Source organism: Pleurodeles waltl, chromosome 6 (genome assembly GCF_031143425.1).
Source record: "Pleurodeles waltl isolate 20211129_DDA chromosome 6, aPleWal1.hap1.20221129, whole genome shotgun sequence".
Lineage (NCBI taxonomy): Eukaryota > Metazoa > Chordata > Amphibia > Caudata > Salamandridae > Pleurodeles > Pleurodeles waltl.
In genome coordinates, this window is record NC_090445.1 from 1458473744 (window position 1) to 1458489675 (window position 15932).

The 15932-nt window shown below is 46.4% G+C and overlaps 1 protein-coding gene across 2 annotated transcripts in view; it reads left to right on the plus strand.

Annotated features, from left to right (window-relative positions):
- Positions 1-15932, plus strand: part of RHOBTB1 (Rho related BTB domain containing 1) — a 202713-nt gene that overhangs the window by 89749 nt on the left and 97032 nt on the right. The window contains exon 1 of one of the 2 annotated variants that reach the window (XM_069240920.1): positions 7199-7443. The exons of the other annotated variant lie outside the window; for it this stretch is intronic. The gene's annotated coding sequence lies outside the window, so the exon portion shown is untranslated. Of the gene's footprint in view, positions 1-7198; positions 7444-15932 lie in introns of those variants that run through there. 2 annotated transcript variants of the gene reach the window in all.

The window sequence follows — 15932 nt, forward strand, 5'->3', positions numbered from 1 at the left end:
AAGAAGCTTAGGGATTTGTAAGAACCCTATCAAAGATCTTCTCCTTAGCCTTCTCCTTGAAAGTGACCAGAACCAGTCTGGTGCATCCCAGGATCAGGAGGTAGAGGAAGGGGGTGCCAATATAGTTCTAGTGGAGATCCCTGAGGACTCTGGGGAGGGTACTTCCAAATACCTTTCAGTTATCAGGCCATCTAGTGAAGCTGGTAGTAGGAGGGGGTCACACATAAGTAGGGCACCTTTCACTCCAAAAGGTCAGGTAACTAGAGTTCAGGTGGTTAGAGATAGGTTCACTTCTGCCCATTCCCACATCACCTCTGTGTCAGAGAATTCCCGAGCCTCCCACCCTGAGGATAACACCCCAGAAGGGGACTCGGAAAACTGAGGTTGGAAGAGGCCAGGCTGAAGCTGAGACAGCAGTAGTTGGCCTTAGACAGGGAGTCTCTAGATGTAGAGAGAGAAAGACAGAAGTTGGGGTTAGTACCCCATGGTGGCAGCAGCAATATTCTTGATAGTCATCCTGTTAGAGAAACAGATTAAAGGAATTTGCATAAGATTGTCTCCCCTTACAAGGAGGGGGATGACATAAACAAGTGGTTTTCTGCACTTGAGAGGGCCTGTATGGTACAGTTGGTCCCTCAAAGGCAGTGGGCTGCTATCTTGTGGCTATCTTTCACTGGCAAAGGTAGGGACAGAGTCCTTATTGTCAGGGAGAGTGATGCCAACAACTACAAAGTTTTGAAAGATGCACTCTTAGATGGATCTGGCTTAACCACTGAACAATACAGGATAAAGTTCAGAGATACCAGAAAAAAGACCTTTCAAGACTGGACAGACTTTGTAAACTGTGAAGTCCTTGGAGGGATGGTTACATGGCAGTAAGGTGACTGACTATGAAAGCCTATATAATCTTATTTTGAGAGAGCATATTTTGAATAATTGTGTGTCTGACTTGTTGCATCAGTACTTGGTAGACTCAGATCTGACCTCTCCCCAAGAATTGGGAAAGAAGGCAGACAAATGGGTCAGAACAAGAGTGAGCAGAAAAGCTCATACAGGTGGTGACAAGGATGGCAAGAAGAAGGATGGTAAGTCCTCTGACAAGGGTGGGGACAAAGATAAAAGGAATTCTGAGTCTTCATCAGGCCCACAAAAATCCTCTGGGGGAGGTGGGCCCAAATCCTCTTCAAACAATCAAAAGAAGCCATGGTGTTATTTATTTAAAAGTAAAGGCCATTGGGCAAGTGATTCCAATGGTCCAAAGAAAAACACGAAGGCTCCCACTACCACAACCCCAACTGCGACCTCTAGTGCCCCTAGTTATAGCAGTGGTGGTGGGAAGAACTCTACAAATAGTCAATCGAAGGGTGTAGCTGGTCTCACCATTGGTAATGTAGTTGGGGTTGGTCTTGTTAGGGAGACCACAGAGGCTGTTTTAGTCTCTGATGGTGGTATTGACTTTGCCACCTTGGCTGCTTGTCCCCTTAATATGGGTAAGTACAAGCAACTTCCCCTAATAAATGGTGTTGAGGTTGAGGCCTACATGGATACAGGAGCCAGTGTCACTATGGTGATTGAGAAACTGGTTGCCCCTGAACAACACCTACTTGGTCAGCAGTACCAAGTGACTGGTGCTCATAACAACACTCTTAGCCACCCCCATGGTTGTTGTGAAGCTCAACTGGTGGGGGGGTTACTGGTCCAAAGAAAGTTGTGGTAGCCACTGATTTACCTGCAGACTGCTTACTAGGCAATGATTTGGAGACATCAGCTTGGGCTGAAGTGGAGTTGGAGGCTCATGCAGCAATGCTGGGCATTCCAGGGCATATCTTTGCTCTCACAGGGGCTCAGGCCCAGAAGCAAGGAGGACAGGGAAACTTGGGTCCTGGAAGAATGGACCAAGTGCTCCCAAAAGCTAGGGGTAGAAAGGGTAAATAATTGCCCACTATCCCTCCCTCTCCAGAAGATTCCCCTTTTGAGGAAGAGCAATCCTTTCCCTGTGCAGAACCTACACCAGATGAGCTCGCAGCAGACACTGTTGAGCGTTTGGGTGCAGGGGGGCCTGCTAGGGAAGAGCTGAGTGTGGCACAGCAGACCTGTCCCACACTAGAGGGTTTAAGACAGCAAGCTGTCAAACAGCAGAATGGGGATATCACTGATAGCCATAAAGTCTATTGGGAAGATAACCTCCTCTATAATGAGTCAAGGGACCCTAAGCCTGGAGCTGCTAGGAGATTGGTCATCCCTTTGGAATATAGGGAGATTCTTCTGACTTTGGCTCATGATATTCCTTTGGCTGGACATTTGGGCCAGAGTAAAACTTGGGACAGACTTGTTCCATTGTTTCACTGGCCTCATATGTCAGAGGACACCAAGGAGTTTATAAGTGGTATAATAGGAGCTTTGCATGTCTCCTAGATTTGCCTAAGCTGCTCTGCTATAGCTACTTCTATGAGCCTAAGCTGCTAGAACACTACTGATCTACTAATAAGGGATAACTGGACCTGGAACAAGGTGTAAGTACCATCAGGTACCCACTATAAGCCAGGCCAGCCTCCTACAAATGGTACTTAGGTACTCAGGGCATGGGGTACTAAGGGTAGGTGCTTGGGGCCAGCAGAACTGGTTGTGCCAACCTCTAGGGCCATGAACCCAGATGCACCCAGCACTACCATTGCAGGCTGAGTGACCTGGAGCAGTCCTAAAATGTAACCTCGACATGGCACACTGCCTGAGTGCCCTATCCACTATACACTGCATACCATATAGGTAAGTCACCCCTCTGGCAGGCCTTTCAGCCCGAAGGCATGGTGCATTATATTATATGTGAGGGCATACCTGCATGAGCAATATGCCCCCACTGTGTCCTTGCTAAACCTGGGACCTAGTGTGTAAACAGAGCATCCCTTTTAATATGTGGCGGACACTGGTCAACACGAGTTTACCAGCTATATGATGGCCACGCTGAACCCTGGGTTGTTTGGTATCAAACAACTCAGAATGATAAACCCAAACTAATACCAGTATTGGGTTTATCCCTAAATGTACCCAAGGGTCTCCTCAGAAGTGCCCCCTGCAAAAACAAACTGCCCTGGCATGGTTGCTGACTGGTTCTATCTAGCCTGCCACCTCCAGACACCCAATCTACAAACCTTGGGGGAGCGGTCTGTCCCACTGGTTTGTGGAACAATGCTCTTCCAGAGTGGAGGTGCTAACACTCCCTCCCTCAGGAATGTGCACTGCCCTGGTGGCGAGCTTCAAAGGGCTTACCGCCTGCTGCTAGCAGTAGATGGTCAACTCCTTTGGAAATCCCCACGTTTGGAGGGATCAAAGGTGGGAAACTACACAAAGGGCAGGAGGAGTGGCCCCACCTGGCATGCACCACCCCTAAGGTGTTGCCTGTGAGGTGGACACTCCATTTCATTTCCTCCATCTCAGATGGAATGGAAATAGCCATTCAAGGATAGGTAGGTGACCTTCCCCAAAGGAAGTGGTCACTGTAGTGGGTGAGCTACCAAAGATAGGTGTCCCATTGGACACTTTCAGGTTCCCCCTAAATCGCCCACTAAATTCAGTATTCCCTACTATTAGCATCCCTAGACCAGATAATCACATTTGAAGGACACAAAGAAGACCAGCACCAAGAAGATCCGAGGCACGAGAACTGTGGACCTGCTGCACAAGGAAAACCATGCTTGCTGCACATAGGACCCAGCAATCACCACTGCGTAACTGCTGGACAACTGAACTGACATCAAGAACCCCAGAGGACCTCCAGAATTCTCCAGTCATCCAAGAACTCCCTCCAGAGTGAAGGTACCACTCTACAACAAAGAAGAAACCAGCAACCCAGTGAGGGTCACTTCACTGACCAGCTGCTAGCTCCCGAACTGGAAGTCGCAGCCAGACCCAACAACAAACCTATGACTGCAAGGACAAACCCTGCAAGAGTGCCAAGTTTGGTGGCACTATGCCCTCCAGTGGTTAAACCGTACCAATACCCTTGGTACTGGTCAGCTGATGCCGGACACCAGGAAAACCAGCCTGCCTGGGGCTGAAAAAGGATCAGGAAGAAACCCCAATCAAGGGACTTCAGGAACACCCTTGATCTCCCACCAGAGGGCCCCTGTTGTCCTGCAAACGACCCTTGAAGCGACTTACCTCCAGATCCAAAGGGCATCTTTGCGCATAACTCCTGGCTTACCGATTCGCTCTGCACCTGGCCACCCTGTGCCCTGCAATGAAGAACCTGCTGTGCCGTAAGAATCCCTCACCCCTTGCAACCACAACACTCTGAAGGGACACTACGGAACCGCCTCTGAACTTACCTGCACAGAACTTTTCCAAGTGGTCCCCTGCAGCAGCCCTGCACCAGCTATAGAGACTTTTCACTGCTGCTCTTGCTGGAACTGGGAGCCTGTTGAACTTCTCCAGCTGTCACAGTGTGCCCACCTATGACCGCAACCAACCTGCAAAAGAAGAACTTGGTAAAGCAACTGTGTGATTGTATATGTATTTTTAAAGGTGACTTTCCATCGATTCCTATGGTGCGTAATTATACACAAAAAGACTATTTTTATTAAACTTCAAAAATCCGTATTTCAAAATTTACTTAACTAATTTTGATAATCTTGGTCTTAAAAAGTATATAAAAATCTGAAGTATTTTTATAAATTGGTCTTGAGTTATTCCTTTGAATGTGTTAGTTGCATGATTGATACTGTGAGTACAACCGGTGCTTTGCACTTCTCCAAGATTGGCCTGACTGCTAGACCAAGCTACCTTAAAAATTAGAGCATTAGGTGATCTAGTTTTTACCTCTGTAAATCGTGTGGTTGCCTGGACCCCCTGCACAGTGTGACAAGCTTTGCACACTACACAGAGGGCCAGCATCCTACAGGTCCTGTTATTGCTGATCAAATATGCGTTAGCAACAGAATCTACAAACTGCTATGCGAAATATGCACAGGCAGTGAAGCAGGTGACAGAGTTACAGTCATTCAAGGACAACAAATTAGCAACCCGGGCGGTGGAACACTTTTTGAATTGGGCCTTAAATACCAAGAAGAAGTCGTGGACACAGTTCCACCTAGCCGCAATTGCACATTTCACAAAGGTGGTGTTGGGCAAGAACCCCATGTAAAGGCGCCGTGAATGGTAGGATGCTCCTGCAAGACGCTAGGCATGATGCGAGGCTCACAATAGCTTTTCAAAGCTTTAGTAGGCTTATTAAAGCAGCGGAAACAGTTGCCAACAGCCAGTTTTAGGCAGCATTGTTTCAATCCACATTTGCGCTAGCATTTTTTGGTGCTTAGAGGGTGAGTGAGCTAGTGGCCCCATCAAAGGTAAAGGCAAGCAATACATGTTTGCAGTTAGAATACTTGAGAGTGGAGGATAAGCAGCTGGCCATACCACTGAGGAGATCATAAACTAACCAAATGGGAAAGGGAGCAGTGGTGCCGCTGTCATGCTTGTTGGAGCCAACCCGCTGCCCGATAGGCATTTTGCTGAGTTTTTTGGCCCTGTGACGAACGGCAGGAGGCCCTTAATTTAGACATGAATTTAGCAGCCTATGGAGCAAATTTCAGTTCTTGGAGGTGTTATGCCACACCTTTGCAAAATGCGGGATGCCAGATGAAAATACTCATTGTGGCAGTATTTAAGTTCTGCAGGGTTAATGGACGGCAAAGTACCAGGCATGAGCAGATTAAGCAAGGGTGCCCGAAGCTGTATGACATTTCGGAAGCGGCACTGAAGATATTTTGGGCAAAGCTTTGCAAAGCCATGGCCTTAGGGGACTGTTTTTTTTTAAATCACTCTGCTGGGGGGAGTTGCCTAAGGGTGTAAGCCCCAGAGTCGTTGTGACAATTCTCACCAGAATCCCCTAAGACCACACCCAGTCACAGAGGGGTAGCTGAAATATTGGACTTGCCTTGGGGTGCCCTACAGCAGGGCAAAACAGCTAGCGGGAGTAAATAAAGCACAGCACTCGCAACCCAGACCCGCCGAAGAACAGGGCTTAGACGACACGCAAGGTAGCGAGTTAAGCGTAACATCTGAAAGGTTTAAACCTCCCCCCTCCCTTGGCGAAGGCGAGAAAACTCCAGCTCCTGAAGATTGCATGCTTTACTTGCAAAGCAAATAATTAATGTCTCAACATGTAGATAACTTGATAGGTGTTGACAGTGTTGATCTATGGGCAGCAGTCCTGATTTTGATGAAGCTGATTGATTTGACTGATTGATGATGTTTAATGCAATCACAAATCTGGCTCGGCTTGAGGCATGGCCACCTGCAAGCAGTATGATTTTGCCTGAATAAACTGCTGCCTTTACTTCCAATAGTGAAAGTTGTCCTGTGATTTGCTCGCATTTTACTGTTTGTTTTGTTTTTGAGTGAACTAAGTGCTAGGGTTGTCCGTGTTGTCGTGCATGTCAGCTGTGTGTTCCTCTGGTACCTATCACTTCAACTAAACGTGTGGCAATACTGTGTGTGTTCATGTGTGTGTTGTACTGAACATGACCCACATGCAGCCATGGCTTGTGTGTGACTACTTTGCTGCCTCTCCTTGCGGGCTGGAATTAAACCGTGCCATAACTTGGCGATTCGTTTCCTTCTGATGCCAAATGTGGTTGGTGTGTTATTTGAACAGAATATTCCCGTCGTGGATCTGCACATATGTGTTGTAGATTGAGCCCTGCGCTTCTGTGATGCATCGTACTTGCCTTGGGGGCTGCGCGGCTGAGTGCTTCTCTCAGCTTAGTTGGACTAGTGTCACCCAGCAGCCGCTTTGAGGCATGCTATGCATCTCACACGGAGAAGTGCATAAATGAGGGCGATCCTAGAGAGCAGCACGTGAGTCTACTGCGGCTGTCGCCCTGCCAAGGTCCTGTGTAACCTTTCGTCAGTGGCATAACAAAGGCCACTGCACTGCAGAGGACCCCTTCAGCATAGTACCCTGACCTAGAAGCTCCTGTGTGAGTCCGAAGTGGGGGGCCTCCAAGTACTTTGCAGGAGGGGAGGGGGCATCAATTTTGTTACGTCACTGCTTTCCTTGGTGCTGATGCAGCGCGCGCACGCGATCCTCAGCGGTGCAGCTGAAGGGTGCGCGCCCCCACCGACCGACGCGCCTGCGCACCTGGCCTCCAGGACAATGTTTTCATGAATGAAATCCAATCGCTAGTCTATAAATAGACGCGATGCGGTGACGTCAGGAGGTGAGTGTCTGCTGCCTCTGTTCCGCGAGAGCCGCCTCTCAGCTCCGGGAGACTAGGGCCGCAGGGGCAGCGCCCTGAGACGCCCGAGAGCGCTGCAGCCAAGCGCAGCCGGGACAATGGGAGCACACCGGGCCTTCCTGCTAAGTTCTGCCGCCGCCACCTAGCACCGCCGGGGCCCTTCTTCAGAGCGTTGGGGCTGTGAGGACGGGCTGCAGCCAGCACGCGCTTGGTAGGTTCTTTCTTTATTGTCATGCAAGGCTGTCAAAGTTACAAAGCAGTGGGAGGGTCGCCGGGGTTTTCAGATTTCAAAAGTCTTGCTTGAACTTCTCATTGAAATTCATTGGTTTGGGTGATTTCAGAGCATCAGGGACACAACCAGTCATAACAAACTGAGGCTATAACCGGGGTGGGCAGTGAGCCCCCCTCCCAAATTTAAATTAAATTGAGTACTGTGATTAACCCATAACATTAAACTTGTGACAGCCGCCCCTCCCCCCCACATGCCCTCCCTGCCCGCTCTCAGCAGATGTGATGATGCCGGTGGTCCCCTGAGTATCAGCATCCCATCTTTTGTGTCTGCTCACACAGCGCTTTGCGCTGCTGCCAGAACGAGACGCTCTCGACGCGAGCTCCCTGCTTTGATGCTCTGAAGCTGGAAGTAATGTCACACCGCTTAGCAGGTGATCCGTTATCTTTCATGCCGGGAACAATAAACACAGCCATCAAAGCTGCTCTAATGCGTCTTGTGTGGATGCGCCCGGTATAATTCGATGGTTTAATTAACCACTTGCCGGAGATGATTTTCCAAGCAACTGCGAGGTTTGCACAACAGAGTGTGTTTGTGTTCCTAGTGCGTGCAGGGTGTAAACAACGAGTTTTTGTTGGCTATGAGAGCGGAGTTTACAAAGCAGCCTCGCGTTGGAGGGCTTGCTTGTGCTTCTGCCGAGTCTGTTGTGGGTTGCTGTGACAACAGCTGTAGGCAGCCATGAGGGTACAGGCGCACAGCACCCAATCGCCTTACAGATTCGTTTATTTACGTTGACGTACTGGCGGGTGGCTAAAATAGCATTTCCAGCGTAGTCGCCAAATAAGAATGAAGCTCTCACTTGAATATCAAGTCAGTAATAAATGTGCGTGTTATGCCTTTTGGGAAAAATATAAATATCACATAATGGGTATTAATAAATGTGCAGAACAGGAATTCTATTTCTTCTGCTTTTGCCCTATAATAATACTGTAGCTGAAATATATGCATTATACCACGTGGGATGCCCCATTGAGGTTCCCTTCACTTGATTAGGATTACTAAGAAACTCTTCTGTCCATCAAGCTACTACGAATATGAAGAGCCATTTAGAACTGTCATTAATTACCAGCTGTAAAGTGACTCGTCATAACATTCCACCCTGCATTTGCATGCCCCTCTGCCAAAACTAGTTCGGCCAGTGCTTAAAAACGGCCTTTTTATGCCTATCGCGAAGCCAGTCAGGTTTTTATTTTAGTAAAACATTTACCCTGCGCAGTACAAAGTTAAACCGTGCCGAAGAAACCCGAAAAATGAACCTTTCCTGTCATTTGCAGACATTACTTGTGTTTTTGTGACACAAACTTTATAGAAGCAGCTACGTTTGCCGCATCATTACTTTATGCCAAGGAAACTTGAATTAGAGATGTCAAACAATAATCGCATGGAAAAAGTTAAAAAAGGCCACTGATTTCACAGCATTTCTGGGAATCCAACCAAAATTGGTGTACTATGTGCAGGCATTTTTTTTCTGCAGCATTTGGCAAGAAGCAGTTTTATGTATTCCTATTTTTAGGAGAGTATGGGTGGAGACTGCTGGCATACCCACGCATAAGGACTAGAAGTCTTGGGAAGCTGCCCTACAGCGGGTTAAATTCCAGGTTGTTGGTGGTGCCCTATCTTGAGCTTGGTCCCATGGTGCTATACCCATGTGGATAGCTAGTCCCATTATTTCCCTCATACTTCTTGACAGTCCCACACCATCCGTCCTTCCATCACCACTCGCCATCGAGTTCCCTTCCTTAGACAGACTCCCATGAGGCAGCCAAGATCCTCCAGGTCACCCATTCCCCCTCCAATACTCCTTCTCTTCCCAGGTTCTTGTCCCAGATACAGTTTGCAGCTGGACAAAACCATGCATTATTTCTGAATGTAATGTTTATTGTTGCGATGTTGAGTATTGTATATTATGAACGCATCTCTTGAGCATCAGTTGAGTTGCAATAACTTCTTATTATGTATGCAATGTTTACCGTCTCGCTTTGCTGTATATGTACTAAATGGATTCACTACAGTAGCGTTATGCAATTCTACGACAGACAACATAAAAACAAAAAATATGTCGGTTAAAAAATACAAGCCTTTGGCAGCAGTAACAAAGTGATTAGAAGTCAAAATAGAATCATACTAATAAAATAATGCACTCAACATGTTAAGGAGCAGTCAGTTGGGAGGGCTCCCTAGACTACCTCCTTTAAATCATAGGTGGCCCTAAACCACTAATAAACCGCACCCCATGCAAACTATGCAATGAGCGCCTCCATAATTTTGTATTTAATTTACTTTGTTTCGGGGTTTTTTCCCACAAATTTGATGACCCACCTAAGTTGGTGCCCTAGTGCTTGTATGGCAGAATATCAATAATAATAATATGTAGCATGAATATCATGGGCTGCATAACGGTTACAAAAATATCACTCCACTTGGTGTAGATTTTATGTATGGCAAGGCATAGGGACCCATATATTGGTATGACCTCCGTTATTGCCTTCATACACAGCAACAACATGGATAGGACTCTGATATGTAAAATACTTAAACATTCTAAAACATTGACAGGCATACAGGCGTCTTCTTTCTGTTCCCACTCCTGCACAGATAAGCTCCATGTTTTAAGGGCTATGTTGTTTTATGAATATTCTATATATATTTGAAGTATATAGGTGAGTTTAGCCAAGAAGATCTGTAAACAATATTTAGGCCACAATATTCTGGTACCATACCACCTAAGTGAATATTTAGTTCACGTACATGAACAGGGTGTGTGTGACTGCTTTCATTGAAAATCCCTTTGTCAATGAGAATGATTTATTTTGGGCAAATATTTATACAATTGATTTAAAAAAATCACAAACTTGTCAGATCTGCCAGTCAAAGTAAAGTAAATAATGAACTTCTTAAAATGTGTATCAAGATTAATTAAATAAATGGGTCATATGAATTGTTTTCATCTAATTTACTGAGAGTCTAGCACATAGCACACCATGTTGTACATCAGAACACTGTACGAAGAAACATTGTCTTATGTAAATATTGTGTACTAAATACTGTTGTAATATCTTTTACAAAAGTAACGACCCACTGGTTGTAGATGTTAAGTATTAACTCCAATAGGGCATTATTTTTTTCAACATTGTATATAGGACACACTATTTATGTCTGGTGATAACTTGACAATGATGGTCTGTTATCACACCACACACCGTAGTGTAAGCTACAATTTGCCTTTGTTCCCGTTTATATGACAATTGGTAACTTTTGTGCTCTTTTAGTTTGTCGTATAATCACTCTGCAGCACTTCCTAAATGTTTGAGCAGTGGAGGCTCCTCCGCTATGGCAGAGGAGCGTCACCCTCTGCCAGCAGCAGCAGCTACAAAACTTTTACAGTAAAACCATAATAAACTATGTTTATTATGGTTTTACTGTAAAAGTGGCAGAGCCGTGGGTCATGACAGGGACAAAGAGGAAGTGCACAGCACTCACCCTCAGTGCGCGTGTATGTTTGGATGGCTGTCTCGGGCTAACCAAACACTTATGCGCACTAGGCTCTCTCCAACCCGGCACTGTGTATAGAGCAGGCAGAGACTCTCACTCTGCCTCGGAGCCGCCAGCCAGGGCACTGCGTCCAATCCTAGTGCTTTTTTCATGCTGCCAGCAGCATGAAAGCACCGTTAGGATTGAACACAGGATAGGCTGGAAGCCTGTGCATGCAGTGGAGTACTGGTGTGGCGCAGTGGATGCGACGAGGAGGGTCATTTTTTTCTTTTAATATTTTTTTGTCCCCCTTACCTCGCCTTGCCCCTTTTCCCTCCGCAAGCCACTACTATGTTTGAAGCCACAGCAAGGTTGCCGAGTTCAAGTGTAGGCAGAGGCTTCTGGTTGTTGTGAAAAAATGTAGAGATCTTCCAATTAAAAAATATACCACTATCATAAAAAGATGCTTAGAGGCTCAGATCAATAGATACAGAAATGGTGTGCTCAATCTTGTTCTGGAATGAAACAGAGAGGCAGGCGTTTGAAATATTCTGTTATCACTAAAGGTTTTTTATCTTATTGTATTTCAAAGTTTTGCAGATCTCCCACTGATATCCTTACAATGATACTTAACATTGTTCGGTGTTCACATCTCCATAGTGCTCGCTGTTATATTTTGAAATTCACAAAGTAAACACCTATGTCACATAGGTATAAGCACGCGTATGAAACGAGCAAACCCATCTCCATCGAGAGAGCTTCTCTGTTGTTAAAAAGCAGGACCCAATGGTGCATTTTACAGCACAATTCCCACTTAAGTTGGCTAAAAACCCAGAGGTTCTGAATCAACTATTTTAATCAATTTGTGTTTCTCAGTCTTTCTTTTTCAGTGTAGATTATTAGCCATGTGGTGTGACAGAATTTCTGCTTAGAAGTGGCAGGGTTGAAACATCAAAAGCAATATAGATCTCACAATCACAAATCAAAGGCCCCAGAACTAAACAAGTCCGGGATGCATTTATAGAAATGCTACAGTTCAATTGCATAAAGCTAACAATTTCAGACCGGTGACTCCGACTGTATTTGGTCATGTACCATCACCAGTGAAAGAATATCATAGAAAGCTATATCAATATGTTGTTATTGTTTGTTAGCTTCAGTATACCACACAGTCTGTCATTATATGACTGCTAAGATGCCTCCACCAAGTTTTGGCACCGACAGCTGTAACAAAAGGTGCCCTTTTGTACCAAAGAATCAAAATCATAAGTAACCCTCCTGTATTCAGTATGCATCTTAACTTTAAAAAAAAACCTCTAAAAAATGCATTACTTTTTCAAAAACATCAGAACGTACCAATTTCTGATACTCAAGACATTTCATCATAAAACACATAATTTTAATTTTACTTGAATACAATTATTTTTTTCTTTGAAATACCAGAATTTCATTTTTTAGTAAAGACACATTTGTTTCCTACACAGCAGCTTGTCAATTCCACAAAACAGTATGAACTACTGTTGAGCCAGATACAATGTTACAAAAACACCCACAATGTTTTTATACAGTGGCTTGTAATATTATAGGAATAGCCAAGCCTGTTACTGAAATGCCCAAAACATGTCATCAGTGGGCCAATAATATACATATGCCAGGGATAGTCAGAAGTAAACCAAATATGCAAAGAATACATGAAGGCGTTTCTACTATTAGCACCAAAAATGCCCACACTATGACATGAAGTGGCTGGTGCTTTGCCATGCATCGCCTTATTCTACCCAAAATGCACATAGGCCCTCAATCCGACCCTGGCGGTCATAGACCGCCAGGGTGGCGAATGACGGAAGCACCGCCAACAGGCTGGCGGTGCTTCATACGTCATTCCGACCGCGGCGGTACAGCCGCGGTCGCCCAGCTGGGTCCGGCGGTTTCCCGCCGGATTTCCCCCGGCTGGGAGAATCCTCCAGGGCAGCGCTGCAAGCAGCACTGCCCAGGGGATTTTGACCCCCTTCCCGCCAGCCTGTTTCTGGCGGTTTACACCGCCAGGAAGAGGCTGGCGGGAACGGGTGTCCTGGGGGCCCCTGCACTGCCCATGCCACTGGCATGGGCAGTGCAGGGGCCCCCTAACAGGGCCCCAGCCTGCTTTTCATTGTCTGCCTAGCAGACAGTGAAAAGCGTGACGGGTGCAACTGCACCCGTCGCACACATGCAACACCGCCGGCTCCATTCGGAGCCGGCTTCAGTGTTGCAGGCCCCCTTCCCGCCGGCCCAGCGGGAAGGTCGGAATTGCACCAGCGGTGTTTTGACCGCGGTGTAGCCAAATGGCGGTTCCCGCCAGGCGGGCGGCAACCGCCGCCCGCCGGGGTCAGAATGACCCCCATAATCTGTTAAGCAGCTGTATGGAAACCGAGATTGTTGTAAAAATGCCCACTGCATGTTATGAAGGGGCCACCATTAATGCTAGTATTGTCGAAATTTTGCTACAGATGCCCACATTATGTCATGGAGTGTCCTAAGAAATGAAAGATTATCACCAGAAATACCCCCAGTGTGTCTTGGAAGGACCACCCTTAATGTCACCGATAACTGGAACGTCACCCATGATGTCCACATTCTGTAATGGATAGGCCATTATAATGCCATTGAGATCGAAATTATTGACAAAAATACCCGCCAAATTGCACACATTTTGCCAATATTGGGCTGTTATTCTCCCCCCCCCACCACCCCCCCACGCTCACTGTAAACCCTCCTTCTAGGCATAAATAAAAGAAACAATCCTCCACCTCCCTCCGCCTCTTGGCACACCCAACACTTTTCCACTCCATTGCCCCTCATTTAAACCTTCTGGCTTGAACACTTTATAGACCTCTCCAAGGCTCTAACCTCTGCCAAAGGTGGGCTCTTGCTGCTTCCTGGTAGAACCTGCTTTACAGCCTTCTCATGAGGCAGGGCGGGGAGCAGCTCTTTACCTTTTGCAGGCCAGCCCACTCTGTAATGAATTCTAATCAGCTACAGTGCAGCGCCCCAGACTTGCGCCTACACCTGACATGCTCCACTACCTCGGGCATGGAAAGCTTGCTGACTGTATACTGTGGATGTGTGAGGGAAGTGTAGGTGTGTACACCCTCACACATGTGTCATATAAGGAGCCCTGCTAGCTAAGGCCCCCTTAACGGTGCTGTCAATAACACAGTTTGTCCAGTCAGCACACAGGTCTCAGCAGTGAAAACAAACCTCTTTGAAGGAATTGCTTCCTGACCAACGACGTCCCTGGGTCCTGTCCTAGAACCCTCCAGGTTAGTGGGGCAATGGTGAAGGGGCAGGATAAGGGTCAAGGATTGGTGACAATTAAATCGCATATTCTAGATGTTTTAAACTTTAAGATCCAGCACAGGGTGTGTCTTTAAAGGCTTCCAGGCTGGACCTATACTAGAATATGGACACCTTTTTGACGTTTGGATGGGTTTTTTGATTTCCCTTTCTAGGTCTCGCGTTTTTAAGCCTTGGGGACCTCAATCAATGATCTGAGCCAATGGCACTCCAGTTTACCACTCACTCTTTTGTGTTCAGTCAGTTTACCTTTGCTTCCTAACACTTGGTGTATCTATTTTTTTCAACTGTGTAACATATAGTAGAGCTTTTCTTGCAGGGCCTGTGGGTCTATGTCATTATTGGGTTCCATCCACGTTTCTTGGACAGTTGGCCAATAGAGAGCCCTGCATTTTTAAAATTGCTTGAATATTGTCTCTCTTTCTGTCATTCACCCCCCTTCTCCTTTAAGGTTCTGTGTTGATTCTGTTTTGTCAGTTTTCTGCTAGTCATTCTTTTGCGCCCTTCCTTTTGTGTGATAGTCCTAATATTTTTTCACCATGTTCCCTCATCTGCGTACATAGGCATCTGACAGGGTTGTTAAGATGAATGTAGTTAATGTACACCTTGCTTTCCCTCCTATCTCCTCTGTCCCTACTCACCAAGGTGTGAGCTTCCAAATCCACAGATGCTGCACCAAAAAATCATGCTGCCTCTCTCTATGAACACATATACCTCTTGCAGTGTTCATCACATTTCTCCTTTGAATTACTTTAGTGTGGTGCTGTCAGGGTTCTCATCTTAGGGTGGACTAAGAGAGATGGCAGAGCAAGCCAAATTCAGCTTCTGAGTTGGTCCCCGTTGTTGTTGCACTTCAAGTGCAACTCCCAAAGCCCCTTCCTTGGAATATACCTTGGAATATACCTTGCTCATTATCCTATCTTGGAACCTGCTTCTGTTGGGTTGGGCAAAAATTGGTTGAGTTGTTGCTTTGAGAAGATCCAACTGGAGGAGACAGTTTTTTGTCTCCCACGCCCATTGAAGGCAGTTCATACTTCTGCTTCTAAGTGCATTGTGGAACAGATCCTCCAGTTCTGACCCACAGAACATCTGTCCATAGAGTGAAATCATAGGAAGAATACCTTATGTAGTCTAAAAGGTAGAGTGTCCCACTGGAGCAAACTGTGGGGGGTACATGAGTTAAAAGAACACTCAACGGGAGAGGGCTTGGCTGAAGGGTTAGTAAATGGCAGAAACGGAGTTGACATGACACTGCGTGGAAGGTGACATATACAGGGGAGGAAGTGAGGCAGAAGATACAGCTCGGGGATGAACAGGAGCAGAAGACACACAGTGGGGATGGGGATGGAGCTTAAGAAACATGTGGGTGATAAACCAGATTTGAAGAGACACAACTGGGATAGTTCTGAGCTGTAAGGTGACTTGTGGGGAAGGAATGGGTTGAAGAGACATGTTGTGGATGGAGCAGACAAAGAGATGAAACTGTAGCGCAGCTCAAGAAAGGGAGAGAAGCATCATGGGAGGTGGGGTGCAGAAAGAACACAGCAGCAGGCTTAAGAAACATTCTGTGGAGGCATGGGGGATAAAGGGACATTGGGAGGAGGTGG